Here is a 13,615-nt window from a genome sequence, read left to right on the forward strand (position 1 = left end):
GATAAAGTCAAACACAACCTTCTTAAAGTTAAATTTGATACTGTAGTGTCCAAATCAGTTGTGGTCTCTTCTGGTGTTCCACAGGGTAGTCACCTTGGCCCTGTGCTGTTTTTTTTGTTCATAAACGATCTCCCTTTTACTTTAAAGCACTCGAATATTTTGATGTATGCAGATGATGTAAAGATCTTCAGATCAACGAGAGACTCTGATGAACAGTGTTATCTTCAGTATGACCTTGATACACTTTACGAATGGTGCAACCAGAACTTTATGGAACTTAATATTTCCAAATGCAAACACATATCAGAATAACCTCTTTTAAAACTAGCTACTTTTTGGGTTTCAATCAACTTGAAGTAGTCTATAGCTTTAAATACCTTGGATTTCTTCTAGATCAACGCTCACACTTCCGTCAACACATCTCAATGGTTGTAAACAAAGCACGTTATGCTCTTGGCTTCTGGAGTGAAGAACTTAATGATTTCTCTGTGACGAAAAACTTATATACGTCGCTAGTTAGAAATAATCTCGAGTACGGTTCAGTGGTATGGGATCCGTACTACAATATTCATTCTGATTTGATAGAATTTACTATTGGGTTGCCTAAAAAGTTATTGCGGATTTTTTAAAAGAAAGTAAATGCATTTGTAATAAAACTTAGAATGAACTTTAATCAAATATATAATTGCCATTTTGTTCGATAACCTTTTGCCATCTTCCTGGCAAATTTAGTATTCCACGCTCATAGAACTTCTGGCCTTTATCTGCAAAAAACTGAACCAAGTGCAAGTGCAAGCCCATCTAGTGGAGGACCAATGATTGAGGTCATCCGGGGCCAAACCCTGGCAGAATTCTTGAATAATAACACTTAATATTGGTAACACCGCTACCTGGAGGTTTTAGATGTGACAATATGTTCGAAAAATCTAATCGATACGGTTCAAGATTGGATAGTATCCATGGAGCATTCCTTCTCAGACCATCGGTACATCAGTAATAAGTTGAAAGCAACTGGCCAAAATTCGGAAGTCTACTCAGAAGAAAACTTGGGCAAGATAATTTAGATTGTCACAAGGGAGGACATGTTAAGTCTTTCGATAAAACGCATTTTCCACAGGATACGACGGGACTCGTGAAGGCACCGAAATATTGGAGTAATGATCTTGATCGAAGGCTTGTGATAATAGAATATATTGTCAAGGAAGCTTTGAGGGGCTTCAAACTATTTAAGTCCCCCGGAACTGATGGAATATTTCCGGCGTTACTACAGAAGGAGGCAGACTATCTGGCGCTTCACCTCATCTGGCCACTATTTTAACAGCGTGCCTGGGACTTGCATATACCCTGAAATCCTGGCAGGAGGAAAGAACGGTATTTATACCCCAGCAAGGCAAGGCAAGTTATGCGATACCAAAGGCCTACAGCCCAAAAGCCTTAGTCCTTTCTACTCAAAACCATGGAACGTATTGTGGACACCATGATAAATAGTAGAACATCCAGCGAGCTGCCTAAATACAAACAGCCTGCCTATGTCAAGGGAAGGTTGGTGGAAATTGCCCTACACGAGGTTGTGCATAAAACAGAAGAATCCTTCGATGCCAAGACGTACACATTGACCAAACCTTAGTCCAGTATCTGGTGGACCGGTTACTTAGAGATTGGATAAACCATATGCTAAGGAACAGGTGGATAAATTGCGGGTATCACGACATAAATATAAGGGAGAAAGTGGTACAGGACACGCCACAGGTGACATTTTATCGTCACTCCTTTGGGGACCACCATAAATGTCCTATTACGGATGATATGGCATATGACTGGGCTAGACCCAGGGGTCTCAATGTTAACCCAGAGAAGACTGAAATATGCCTGTTCACTAGGAAGACGAAGGTGGGCCAATTTGCCGCGCCACGTTTCCTCAACAAAACGATTTCGATATCTGACAAGGTCAAATACTTAGGAGTGATATTGGGTAGGAAACTTAATTGGAAGTGTCACATTCAGGGGCGTACTGAGAAGGCTCACAGATATTGGGCACTATGTAGACGGATCGTAGGCTCGAAATGGGGCCTCAATCCAAGGATAGTCCACTGTCTCTACAGGACCATGATTAGACCAATACTTTCTTACGCCTTAGTAGATTGGTGGACTGCTAGGAGAAAGAGTGCAACAATAGGACCATACAACAAGTTCAGAGAACATGTTGTTTAAGCATAGGCGGAGCAATGAGGACCACGCCCACTAGGGCACTGGAGACTATTCTAGATAACCGACCCATTGACATAAAGATTAAGTGCTGGGCGGCTATGAGACTCAAGGCTATGCGGCTATGAGACTTAAGGCGATGGGAGAATGGATTGAGGATGGAAACAGCTTATACCATCGCGGTATAATCGAGACGACGATAGGAAATTTGGAAGGAAGAGAAGAGGTTTCCGATCGGATACTTGTGACGACACTTGAGGTCGAGTGCGAGGCACTGCTGCCAGCCGCACAGTCTAGGACTGACGGAATCCTAGTTATTGCCATCTGGAAGATCATGTTACACAGATGGATCAAAGCTGGGGAACAGGATGGACCTCGGAGTATACATTGAGAACCCAGGGACTGAGTTCTGATTTAGACTGCCTGACTATAATACAGTCCTGGAGGCGGAGATCCGGGCGATCATGGAATGTGTGAGGTGGTGTGGTGCTGACGCGAGGACTCGTGTGTGAACATCGTTACGGACATTAAAATGGCCATAAGGGCAATAACAACCAGGACGGTAAGGTCACGAACAGTCTTCCAGTGTAATGTCTGGTATTCTATTCTGCTTTCGGAATCCGTTAAAATTTTTAATTATTTCGCGAGCGAAATTTGACATCAATCAAACGTTTTTGTTTCCATACCAAATCACGTTTCTTTAACTGCATTTATTGTTTTCTCTAATTTATATACCTTTTCTCAAATAAATAAGGAAAAACGAACCACTGAAACTAATAAAACAAACAAAAATGATGCCAGCAATAGTTTCAAGTGTTGCCACTATAATAGTTTTTTGCCAATTTCCTCACTATATATAGAGTACTACTTTTCCGCCTATTTTTAGGCAACGTTTCGCCGATGTTTTTTTTATATGGAGTTTGACAGCATTCCGCCTGAAAAGCTAAACAGAATACTCAGCTTAAGAAGGAGATTAACGCCTTCTCTGAGGAGGGCACAATCCGCATCGTTTGGGAGTCGGGCCATAACGGAGTAAGGGGCAATGAAAGAGCAGACGATTTGACAGTGAAGGCTAGTGCAAGTGATAGCATGTGTAGGGCATGTTGGGACGTTGGAGCATTTCCTATGCCATTGCCCGGCTTTCGCGGCTAACAGACACCGGTACTTAAGTAGGGATACGATACCAGACATGAACAAACTTTGGGGAGTGGATTAAGGATTTTGAAAGTAGCACGGAATTTCTAACTAAAAATTTTCTTTTTCGAGTTTACTTTTTAATTTTGAGAGTTCACAACAAGCCGATTACTTGCTTAGGTGTATGTCCATTGTGGCATGGGGCGGATTAATATCTGCACCCTTTTTTTATTCTAACTTAACCTATGTGGTGTTCAAATGAGCCCGCCGTTCTCGAAGGCGACTGGGTTTCATTGTGTACTGTTTCTTAAATTTCATGATGGTACAGAAATTACAAAAAATATATTGGGCTCATTTGAGATCCCAACAGTGATGACTTTATTTTTTGTGCAACCCCATTAAAAACATTCTTGTATTTGGTCTGATTCGATGGTAGTACTATCATGGCTTCGAGAACTACCATCATACTTTAATATTTTCGTCTCGACTATAGTTTCTTGGATTTTGACACTCGAAATCACAATGTCATGGCGCCATGTTCCAACGTAACTTAGCCCAGCTGACATTTTTAGTGAGTAACATAATTTATTTCCAAAAATTCAAGGAACATTTGCGTACATAGCTAAATTTATACTTTTTGAATTAAGAGGCCTTCTGAAATGTCAAACCCAGTTGACATCAAATCTGGAACCAACTTTTTATTTAAAAATAGTCATCAAGTTTGCTTCTCAGCGAAGTATAGGGCATTGAAAGCAAACAAAAGTATTCCTTCATCCAGCAAATTATCCTCACTTACGGTATTGGCTTAATTCGAGTTGGAAGTCGCCTTCAATGCTTAAATTTAGAGTTTGATGCACTTCATCCCATTTACTACCTAAAAACCATCAACTTATAATATGTTTAGTGATTCATCAACAATTTTGGTCCATCGGTGGAAAAACTGGTATGCTCTATAATATCTTGTATGCTCTATAATATCCAAATGTGTTCGATACGTTAGAATGAGGCCAAAGCTAATCTAACACGTTATAGGCAATTTACCCTCGGGTAGAGTTAGACCGAATTAAGCTTTCCACACAACTGATGTTGATTTTTCTTCTACAAATCGGAAGTCAAGTAAAATGCTACGTTTGTATCTTCTTCTTCAACGAAGGCAACACATCTTGAGGTCACACAAGACTTATCAACGCCTTAATTTTTATGCGCTCTTCGACGGTTTGTTTCCATTAGAGAAAGCCAAGCATAATATGGTCAGACAATACAACATATCTCGCCGGTGCTACGGATCTAAAGTAAAATTGAAATATGGTCCCGATCGGACCCCATTAAGATAAAGTTACCATACAGACCGTTCTCTTGATATAGGATCTTAAATCCAAAACAAGTGCATGGATTACCCGATTTCGGTGAAATTTGAAACAGCGAGTTGTATTGAACCTTCCGATATCCGAACTGAATATGGCTCAGATCGGACCCTATTTAGATATAGCTGTCATATAGACCGATCTTGCTCTTAAGCCAGAAATATATAACATTTCTGGGTATCTAAGCCAAATATGATCCAAATAGGCCCATATTTGTATATAACTATGGATATAGTGAAAACAATAGGATAAAAAATTATCCATAAAAAACTTATCCATATCCATGCAAAAGTCGACACGGCCAAACTTACATAGTTTTTACTTGTTTTAATTATTTTTATACGGAGGGCGCAATTTTTAAACCAATTGTTATCACTTTTGTTTGTTACTCTAATACCTTTTATTTGAGTCCCATAGTCGCGATCAATGTCCATATCCATTTGGTGGGGCTTTGGGGGTGCGAACCCTAGGCACCCCACCAGTGCAACAACTTTTAGTTTGCTGGACCACCCATCTCTGAGATCTGGCGTTTTCGAAAATTAGAATAATAAGGAGTTCTTTTTGGGAGTCATTTCGCCTTGAAGATTGTCATAAAATTCGTTCTCTTCTCCCAAATAATTTTAATGCATGGTTTGGCGGTATTATGGAACGCCCAAACACTTGAACCCAATATTTAATATATGATTCGTGTTCTACTCTCAAATACTTTTTTTATTACCATATTGAGGTGATTTGAATAGGTAAAGCGCCACCTAGATACTTGGACACAAATTTTAAAATCGTTTTCGTAATATATCCATGATCATCTAATATACATATTTGAAGGGATTTTCGGAGGTGGGGCGTCCCCCTATTACTTGGACTAGACTCTTATGCTATCTATCTACTCTCAATACCTTTCATTTGAGCCTCATATTGACATGAACTCCAATATGTCTGTTTGATGGAGGGTTGAGATTGGAGCGACCCCCTGGGTACTTAAACTCATATTTTAATATCTTATTCGTCTTTTAATCTTCAATTCCTTTCATTTGATACCCATAATCTCCCGTAGATCTACTTTTGATTTTGGGTGGCGTTTTTGGTTTTTTTTTTACTTTTTTCTATGAGTGCAATTATTTTTCCTTGTAAAAACAATTTTGTAACTATTGCAACCAAAGCTAAAAAAATTGTCGAAGCATTCGGCGTTAAAAATCGAAAAATAAACAACAAAAGTCGACTTCGACTTTTCCACACATAAAGTCCATTAATCGATTAGTCTTAGCTTGACTTTTAGATCCCTAGTCGGTGCCAAAAATGAGCTCAATGAACTGAAGGAAATGTTCTTGAGGCTGTCACATTTAAACGCAGTCCATGAACAGTGCCTCGATGATGGTATTGAATGGAAATTAATTCCATCCAGACACCTTCACATCGGAGGGCTCTGGGAAGCAGCTGTAAGTTCCACGAATTTTAATTTTTCAGAGCTGTGGGACTCAACACTTTAACATTTGATAACCTAAAGACTATAGTATGCCAAATATCAACCATCTTAAATTCTTACACATTGTGACCTCCTACAGAACATCCAATTGATTTGGATGTACAATGTACATGCACATATTGACACCTGGACACTTTTTAGTGGACGATCTACTAATTTCGGCCTTCTCAATAGCTGGCAAAAGGTCTCTGAACTTCAAAATTTTTTTTGGTGAAGATGGACTAGCTCTTACCTTTTTTGCAAGAGCGAATGAAAGGGCAAGTAAGGCATTTCCCTAGGAAGTTTGGTGCTCATTGAAGATGACAATTCACCTACACTTAAATGGCGATAGGGACAAGTCATGGAAATTATTAGAGGAGAAGATGGAGTTGCTCGAGTGGCGAATTTACGAACTAGCTTTAGCATAAGCGGTAACAAACTTGGCTCCTATTGGTTCTTCATTGAAGCCCCATGTACTTCAACGAGGGTAGAACGTTAGCCGCATATTTTCACTAAGCCCTTTTGTACATAAACCTTTTTCATGGTAAATGCATTTTCTTATTTTTTGAGAACATTTTTCCATTGAATTTTTATACTATTCGTAGAAAAGAAGCCGTCGAATAAAGTCCATATCGGAGCTTTTATACATTAAAACTTTTTTATATTTGCAAAAATAGCATTTAAAAAAGATTATAGGCTCAAACATGCCTAATTTTAGCCATTTCTAATAAAAGTTTGGAGTTGGAGAATAAGCCAAGAAGCAAAATGAAAACATAGGCTTATATGGGAGCTATATTTAAACATAAACGTATACGGCTTATAATCAGTTTTCAATTAACTGCTCCTTCAAAAATCTGAATATTTACAGATCTCTTTCCTTTCATGATATTAAGTTACAATTTCACGACGGACGGGCAGTTAAATCAGAATAGTCTATATCACAGCCAAAACGCAAAAAGTAAACAAATCCTTTTTCTATATGATAAAGAATTATTTGCTTACTTACTACTTAATGGTAGGTGATGCTAAGCGATAACAGGTAAGTATATTAAATTTTATTTGAAATATCTGAGTAAAAAAAGGGGTTTGAAAAAACATTTTGGAATAAGAGAGTTCAATATGTGCTCCATGCTGATGCTGGGCAAATGGAAATTCTCTAATGAGGCTTGGGAGGGGTAGCCCTTCATCTGTCTTCGCTACTGGTAAAAAATTGCAAATTTGCCCATTAATATTGCAATAAGGAATAGGGGCAAAATTCTCAGTCCCCTTTTTACAGCCGAGACTGAACGGCGTGTCATAATGCGACACCTCTTTAGGAATAACCACCGCGGACATTTTTTTTATAATGTTCTCGTCAGGATTGGTGGGGGCCTAGATACTGGCGATTATGGCCAGACAGTAGGCAATTCATGTCTACTAGCGATACCTCTATGGTAAAAGTTTCCCGCCAACCGCCATGAAACCAACAACAACAAACCGAATATGATCGATTTATCGGGGGAAGTGCTGGTAAGATCACCAAGGTGGTTTCTTTACGTCCGATTAGTCCGTCCGCAAGAAAAAAATTTCAACGGTATACGCCCTACCCTGTCCGTGGCTCGCCTATCATATAATGTGAATTCGGCTTCACTCGAACTCGCAACCTTGTCTGACGAGGATCTGGAAACCATAGTGATTTGAGGCGCCTCCTCGGAGGAGATAGGACTGAAGTATCCAACAAATTCGGAACCCTCTCCGTCTGTACCACTCAATGAACCGACCTGGAGGCTATCCAGCGATCTAAAGTCGGGGGCTTTGGGCTAACGATACAGTTTGCCAGTGATCTCGAGACGTCGAGTGAGATACACCGCCAAATAGGCAGGAGCCTAAACCCAAGAATTCAATAGCCTACAATCGAGCTTGCTATTATCTACAGAGATGCGTGGGCAAGAACAAGAGCGACGTTGCACCGATGGAGAGGGGGCTCATTAACCTCAACTGGAAAACACCGCAGACGCACACTTTGAGCCCAGCCCAACTGGATGACCCACCCACATAGTGCTTGTCGGGTCCCGTCTCGATGCCTTCATTCTCGATTGTGGCAGGGGGATTTTCAGTCTCCTGTAATCCGTCATACTTTACCAATGCGGTCGATAGTACCTCAGGCAAGTGTTTAGCAACAGCTGCTGAGTAGTCTCCTGATTTCGCAACCCCACCTCTTGTATAGATCTTCAGTTTCAACTTGTTGAATCCGTAGGACACAACCCCTTCAGACTTGTTGATGTCTTTAGTACTTGTACGAATACTGCATGTCTTTGGTCACCATCAGGCTCATCCAATCTACCAATCTTCCAGTCGGTGGTTGAAAGATTGGGATTACATTCCCTTAGTCTTCCAAGTATCGATTCAAGATCAGAGGGAATCATTGGTATCCGATACATTTCAATCCCCGAAGGCAATTAGACTTATCGGCCCCGATAGCAGCCTGCATCGTCACAAACTGAAGGAGCCCCAGGACGTTCCGCAAGAACATAGGAGTTTTCTGATGACAGTCTATTGACTTGTCCCACTCCAATTAGTCCTAGGTATGCAACTGTCCCTAGCGACATTAGCAAAGGTTCTTAAACAATCTTACTATCTGGATACCTATCCAAAAGATGATGATTTGGATGGCCTCTGCGATAACAGCCCAAAATGTATGGCTTAAACATCATGTATTTATGTCTTCGCACTGGTAGGATCTTTGTCTTCTGATGAAGGTGGTCCACATGAGAACTGAGGAGACAACCTGTCGCCGTTCAAAGGGCGGCATTCTGACAGATCTGAATATTATTCCACTGACGAGACCACACCACACACAAAGCTGACGACACCACAATGGCGCTGCATAACTTACTACCGACCGGCTTCTTTGTAAGTGGTGAATACGGTTTCTTTGTCTGCACCCCAAGTGCTGCCGACAGGTAACTTGAGGGCCTTGTTTCTATTTTGAGTTTATCGCAGATTGCTGTATTGCTGCATTTGGGGAGAATGTGTAAGAGCTGTCAAGGGTGACGCCAAGTATTTTGGGACACTTCATAGTAGGAAACATTTCTCCACCGGCCATCACAGTCAGCTTGGCATTCACCTCACGAGTATTTGTAGTGAACAATGTGGCTGAAGATTTGGTGGTAGATATCTTTAGATTTTTTGCGGCGAAATATGAGGCAAGTTCGTTGAGGTAAACATTCAGCCTATCGTAGATGTCAACAATGGGTGGGGGTCCTGATGCCATGACCGTACAATCGTTCGCATATGATACGACCTCTATGCCGTCTGGAGATATCACCCCACCTTGGGGAACTGTTTCACTCTACAGTGATTCGACTTCTTATCCCTAAATTCCACAAATGACTGGCCACCACACAGATAATTTGCGACCCAGCTTTTCAGGCCTGGCTGGAGGGACGTGTTGCCGACGTCCTCAAATAATGTGGCATGGCTGACCGTGTCGAATGCCTTCGATAGGTCCAGTGCCACGAGGACCGTCCTATCACATGGCCTGGGCTTATTGAAGCCACGGCAAATGTGTGCGGTAATGGCATGCAAAGCTGTTGTTATGCTATGCAGTCTTCGGAATCCATTTTGATGCTCGACTAATGGAAATTCTTCTACGAGGCTGGGAGGAGTAATGCCTCAAGTGTCTGTACTACTAGTGAGTGAAGGGAGATTGGTCTGTACACTCCCCCAAACACGGGTTCTTTCCAGGCTCAGTAGCGGAAACACTCTGTCCATTTTCCAGACATCGGGAACTATAAGAGTGTTCAGAGACAGAATGAGGACAGTAGCAAGGTACTCAACTCCAGATGAATCCTGATTCTTCAACATCAATGTAGAGATTCTGTCGGGGCCCAACGCCCACCGCCGCACTTGGGGTTTTCGACCGACTGGTATAAAGCGAGCGGCTGCTGCGTTAATGATGTCTTGGAATTTCCTCTCGGCCACTGGCACATCCGAGGTGGGTGACAGTTCACTGAAGCTGCGATTGTTATACTATCTGAAGCCAGCCCAACCGGCCTTCTTCTGATTGATAAACGTCCGGCGCTCACAGGTTATGAAGTCGGGTAGTAGGTCGATGGTGAGAATTATGGTGAGGTGGTTTGACCCCAAAGAGGTGACGACTTGTCAGGATACGTCACTCAGGAGATCAGGGGATGCAATGGAGATGTCTGGCGAGCTGCTGCACCTCCTCATAATCTTAGTGGGGGCATCCTCATTCACCGTGCAAAACGTGGAGCTTTCAATCTGCTCTGCCACGCTGGTCGTTACCTAGGGGAAAATGCCATGAAGTGTGATGCGCATTAAAGTCCCCTAGAACCAGACGCTTATGGCCAGATAGGTACCCACTTATGTCGGGGTTATATGGTTGGCCATTAATCGGGGCACAGCTACCAACCGGCGATATGTACATATTGTATTGCTCTATCTCTGCTGTAACGAACCTGACTGCTATCCCCATGCACTCCATGTAGGGCTCATTAGCACCAGGTGCAGGCGAGATTGGTCTATATTGCACGGAATGGTGTATCACGAAGGCCAATCCCCCACCTCCAATCCTTGAGCGATCTTTTCGTAGCACATTGTATCCGTGACAACTGTGCAAGCTGCAGGTGTTGGTCACCTTTGTCTCCTGGATCGCTGCGACCACTATGTCTTTTCGACTCATGAAATCTACAATATCATCGATCTTGTAACGGATTCCGTTGCAGTTTAGCAGCAAAAATTTTACATTTCCCGGCACTGGCCTGGCAATATTTGAGCTAGGATGCTGCCGTTGCGTATATTGCCGTACGGGAGAGTTGGGGGCGTCACATAGTCCGACGAGATGGACGCAGAAGACGACGCTTGTGACCCACTGCTGGTTATGTTCGCACAACACCTTGCGACATAACCAGTATGACTATACTCCCGTAATGAAGTGAGGCCAGAGCAAGATCGGAAATATATCCACTCCATGCACCGGTTACACCTCACCGACACCGACCGATGATGGAGGCGGTTCTGGCAAACCGAACAGAACCAGGGTCCGGGGTTCTCTTCAATCCCGGCACGGACCAGAAGCGTGCGGAGAAGGCACACCGGGATGTGCCTCTCCCATGACGAAAAAAGACGAACACGTACACTGAGGCAGCAGCCCTTGTCGATGAGTGTTCCATCGGGTCAATCCGGTGCGAACAACCGGTTGCCATGGGATTGCTGACCTACAATGCTATATGGTTGTTGTTGTTGTAGCAGTGTGTTATACACTGAGGCGGCAGTCCTTGCCGATGAAGTACTCCATCGGGTCTATTCGGTACATACAACCGGCTGCCATGGGATTGGATGCTATATGGTGTTGCGGTCTGGTGGACGGCGTTTCAAAAGTCCACCAACAGCTCAATACGTAACCTGATCCAAAGGATGACTTGTTTGTGCATCACAGGACGACACCATCTGTTGCACTGATGCCTCTGGACATTGTGGCTACTCAAATTGCAGTGACCTCTGCCGTGAGGTTAAGGGAGCTTTCTCATTGGTCATTTGGCTGCTACGGACACTGTGTTATCCTTGACACAATATCCGATGTTCCAGGCAATGTGGATTACACCCTACCTGAGCCGCTTTTTGATAAAAAGTACTGTACCACTATTCCTGATAGAACCAATTGGAACTACGATATCAATGGTAACAGAAGTTACATAGACTTCTATACGGATGGTTGCAAACTAAACGAACAGGTGGGGTTTGGGTTAAGATCTATCTGGTCATACCGAAAAGATTACCCGGCCACTGCAGTGTGTATCAAGCGGAGATCCTTGCAATTAAGAAAAGTGGTGAAATGGCAAAGATATAACCATGTGTGTTCTGGGTTTCACTTTTCTCTAAAATGAATTGCTTATTATCATGTTAATAAAGTTTTAAAATGTCCCAAATTTTCATCATGATATTTCTTAGATAAAACCAAAAAAGGATATCACAACAAATAATTAATTTGCCCTTTTCGTTTGTCTGATAATAACAAATTTATTTGAGGAGAATGTCATTACAACGATTGGCATTAATATCTGCTCAGACAGCCATTAAATCCCTGGAGAACGTCTTTGAGAACAAGATGCCAGTTCTGACATGACATCTTGTTGACGAGTGGCGGATTGCACCATGATTTGTGCTTAATGTGCAAATGAGACCACCTGTAATTGTTTCGCCATGAAAATTTCGCTTGCACGTATGCAGCTCAAATGAAATTTTCTTTGCGTAACAGGGTGAGATAATAGTCATTGGAGAATTTTTTCTTGCAATTACTAATTGAACAAACCTAGTATTTGTCCAATATATTAATACAAAACTTTTAGTCTTTTAGTAAATAACTTATTCGCTTTAACTTCTCAGTGTTCCTTCCTTCTCTCCATAGTCGATTCCGAGGGTGTCCTTCATGAGCAAGCTCCAAAAGCCTAAGTCGGAGCAACTTCGGAACTACCAGACGGTTACCTCGTAACAGTATGTCGCCGACGGCGGATAGCTCGTAACGAAAAGGATAATAGCAAATAGTCGAATCGGCTGGCCACAAATTGCTCTTAATAATTCACTTATTCAAACTCTTATCAGATTAAAAAGTAATAAAATATTTCCACAGAACAAACAAGTGCTAAACCCTCTTTTTCAGTTTGGGAATATCTTTCTTCAAAATCCGATAGACTTTTACTGGCAAACGATATATGTGGTTCTCCCTTAGATTCGTATTAAAGAAGCACGGCACCCAACGAAACTAGGCTGGCGTCAGCTATGACCCTAGTTCTGTTCCGTATTGCAAAATAAGCGAGTTTCGGGATGGTAGCTAATGATTTTTTTAGGTCTTCAAATGACTGGTGCTGTTCTCGCCCCCACATAAATTTATTCTCGCCTTTCAGCAAATTTCGTAATATTGTTTTAATTTTATCTGGATCTGGAGCTATCCCTGCACCTGAGATGACATGCCCAAAGATCTTCAACTTTATCACTCGCCAGATACATTAATAATCGTTAATCAATTTGTTATTGGTCTTAAAAATATCTAATACCTGTCGTACAGTTTGATCATGATAATTTGTTGTCGGAAAAAATTGGCGATGCAGATAAGGCATCAAAAGCGATAGACTACATCATGGATGCAAAGCACAAAAGAGACACACACAGTAGCTCCGTGATACAGCGAGTGGTCCAAAGTAAAGATCGCTCCTCCTTGGACCTGGTGTGAGTGGTAACGCCTTGAGTTTGTAGACTTCCAACTGGATATAAAGAATAAAATTGCAGCTTCTGTAAAGACGAAGAAACAAGGAAATTATAACAAAAACGCCATCACAGATAATATACATCCAATATAAACTCGGCTTGATAATGAAAGAGGCGAGTGATTCATATAGAACATGGTTCTTCGTCTTTAGAATATCCTTTACATTTGTGTAATGATTAAAAA

At 41.9% G+C, this 13,615-nt stretch overlaps 1 long non-coding RNA gene across 1 annotated transcript; it reads left to right on the forward strand.

The window, feature by feature from the left end:
* Positions 1 to 3,929: 3,929 nt before the first annotated feature.
* On the forward strand, positions 3,930 to 12,913 carry LOC106092142 (uncharacterized). Its single transcript, XR_001222109.2, has 3 exons — positions 3,930 to 4,282; positions 7,034 to 7,204; positions 12,575 to 12,913. It is a non-coding gene; the product is annotated as an uncharacterized LOC106092142 (long non-coding RNA).
* Positions 12,914 to 13,615: the final 702 nt, after the last annotated feature.

The sequence above is a fragment of the Stomoxys calcitrans genome, chromosome 1, assembly GCF_963082655.1.
Source record: "Stomoxys calcitrans chromosome 1, idStoCalc2.1, whole genome shotgun sequence".
Classification (NCBI taxonomy): Eukaryota; Metazoa; Arthropoda; class Insecta; order Diptera; family Muscidae; genus Stomoxys; species Stomoxys calcitrans.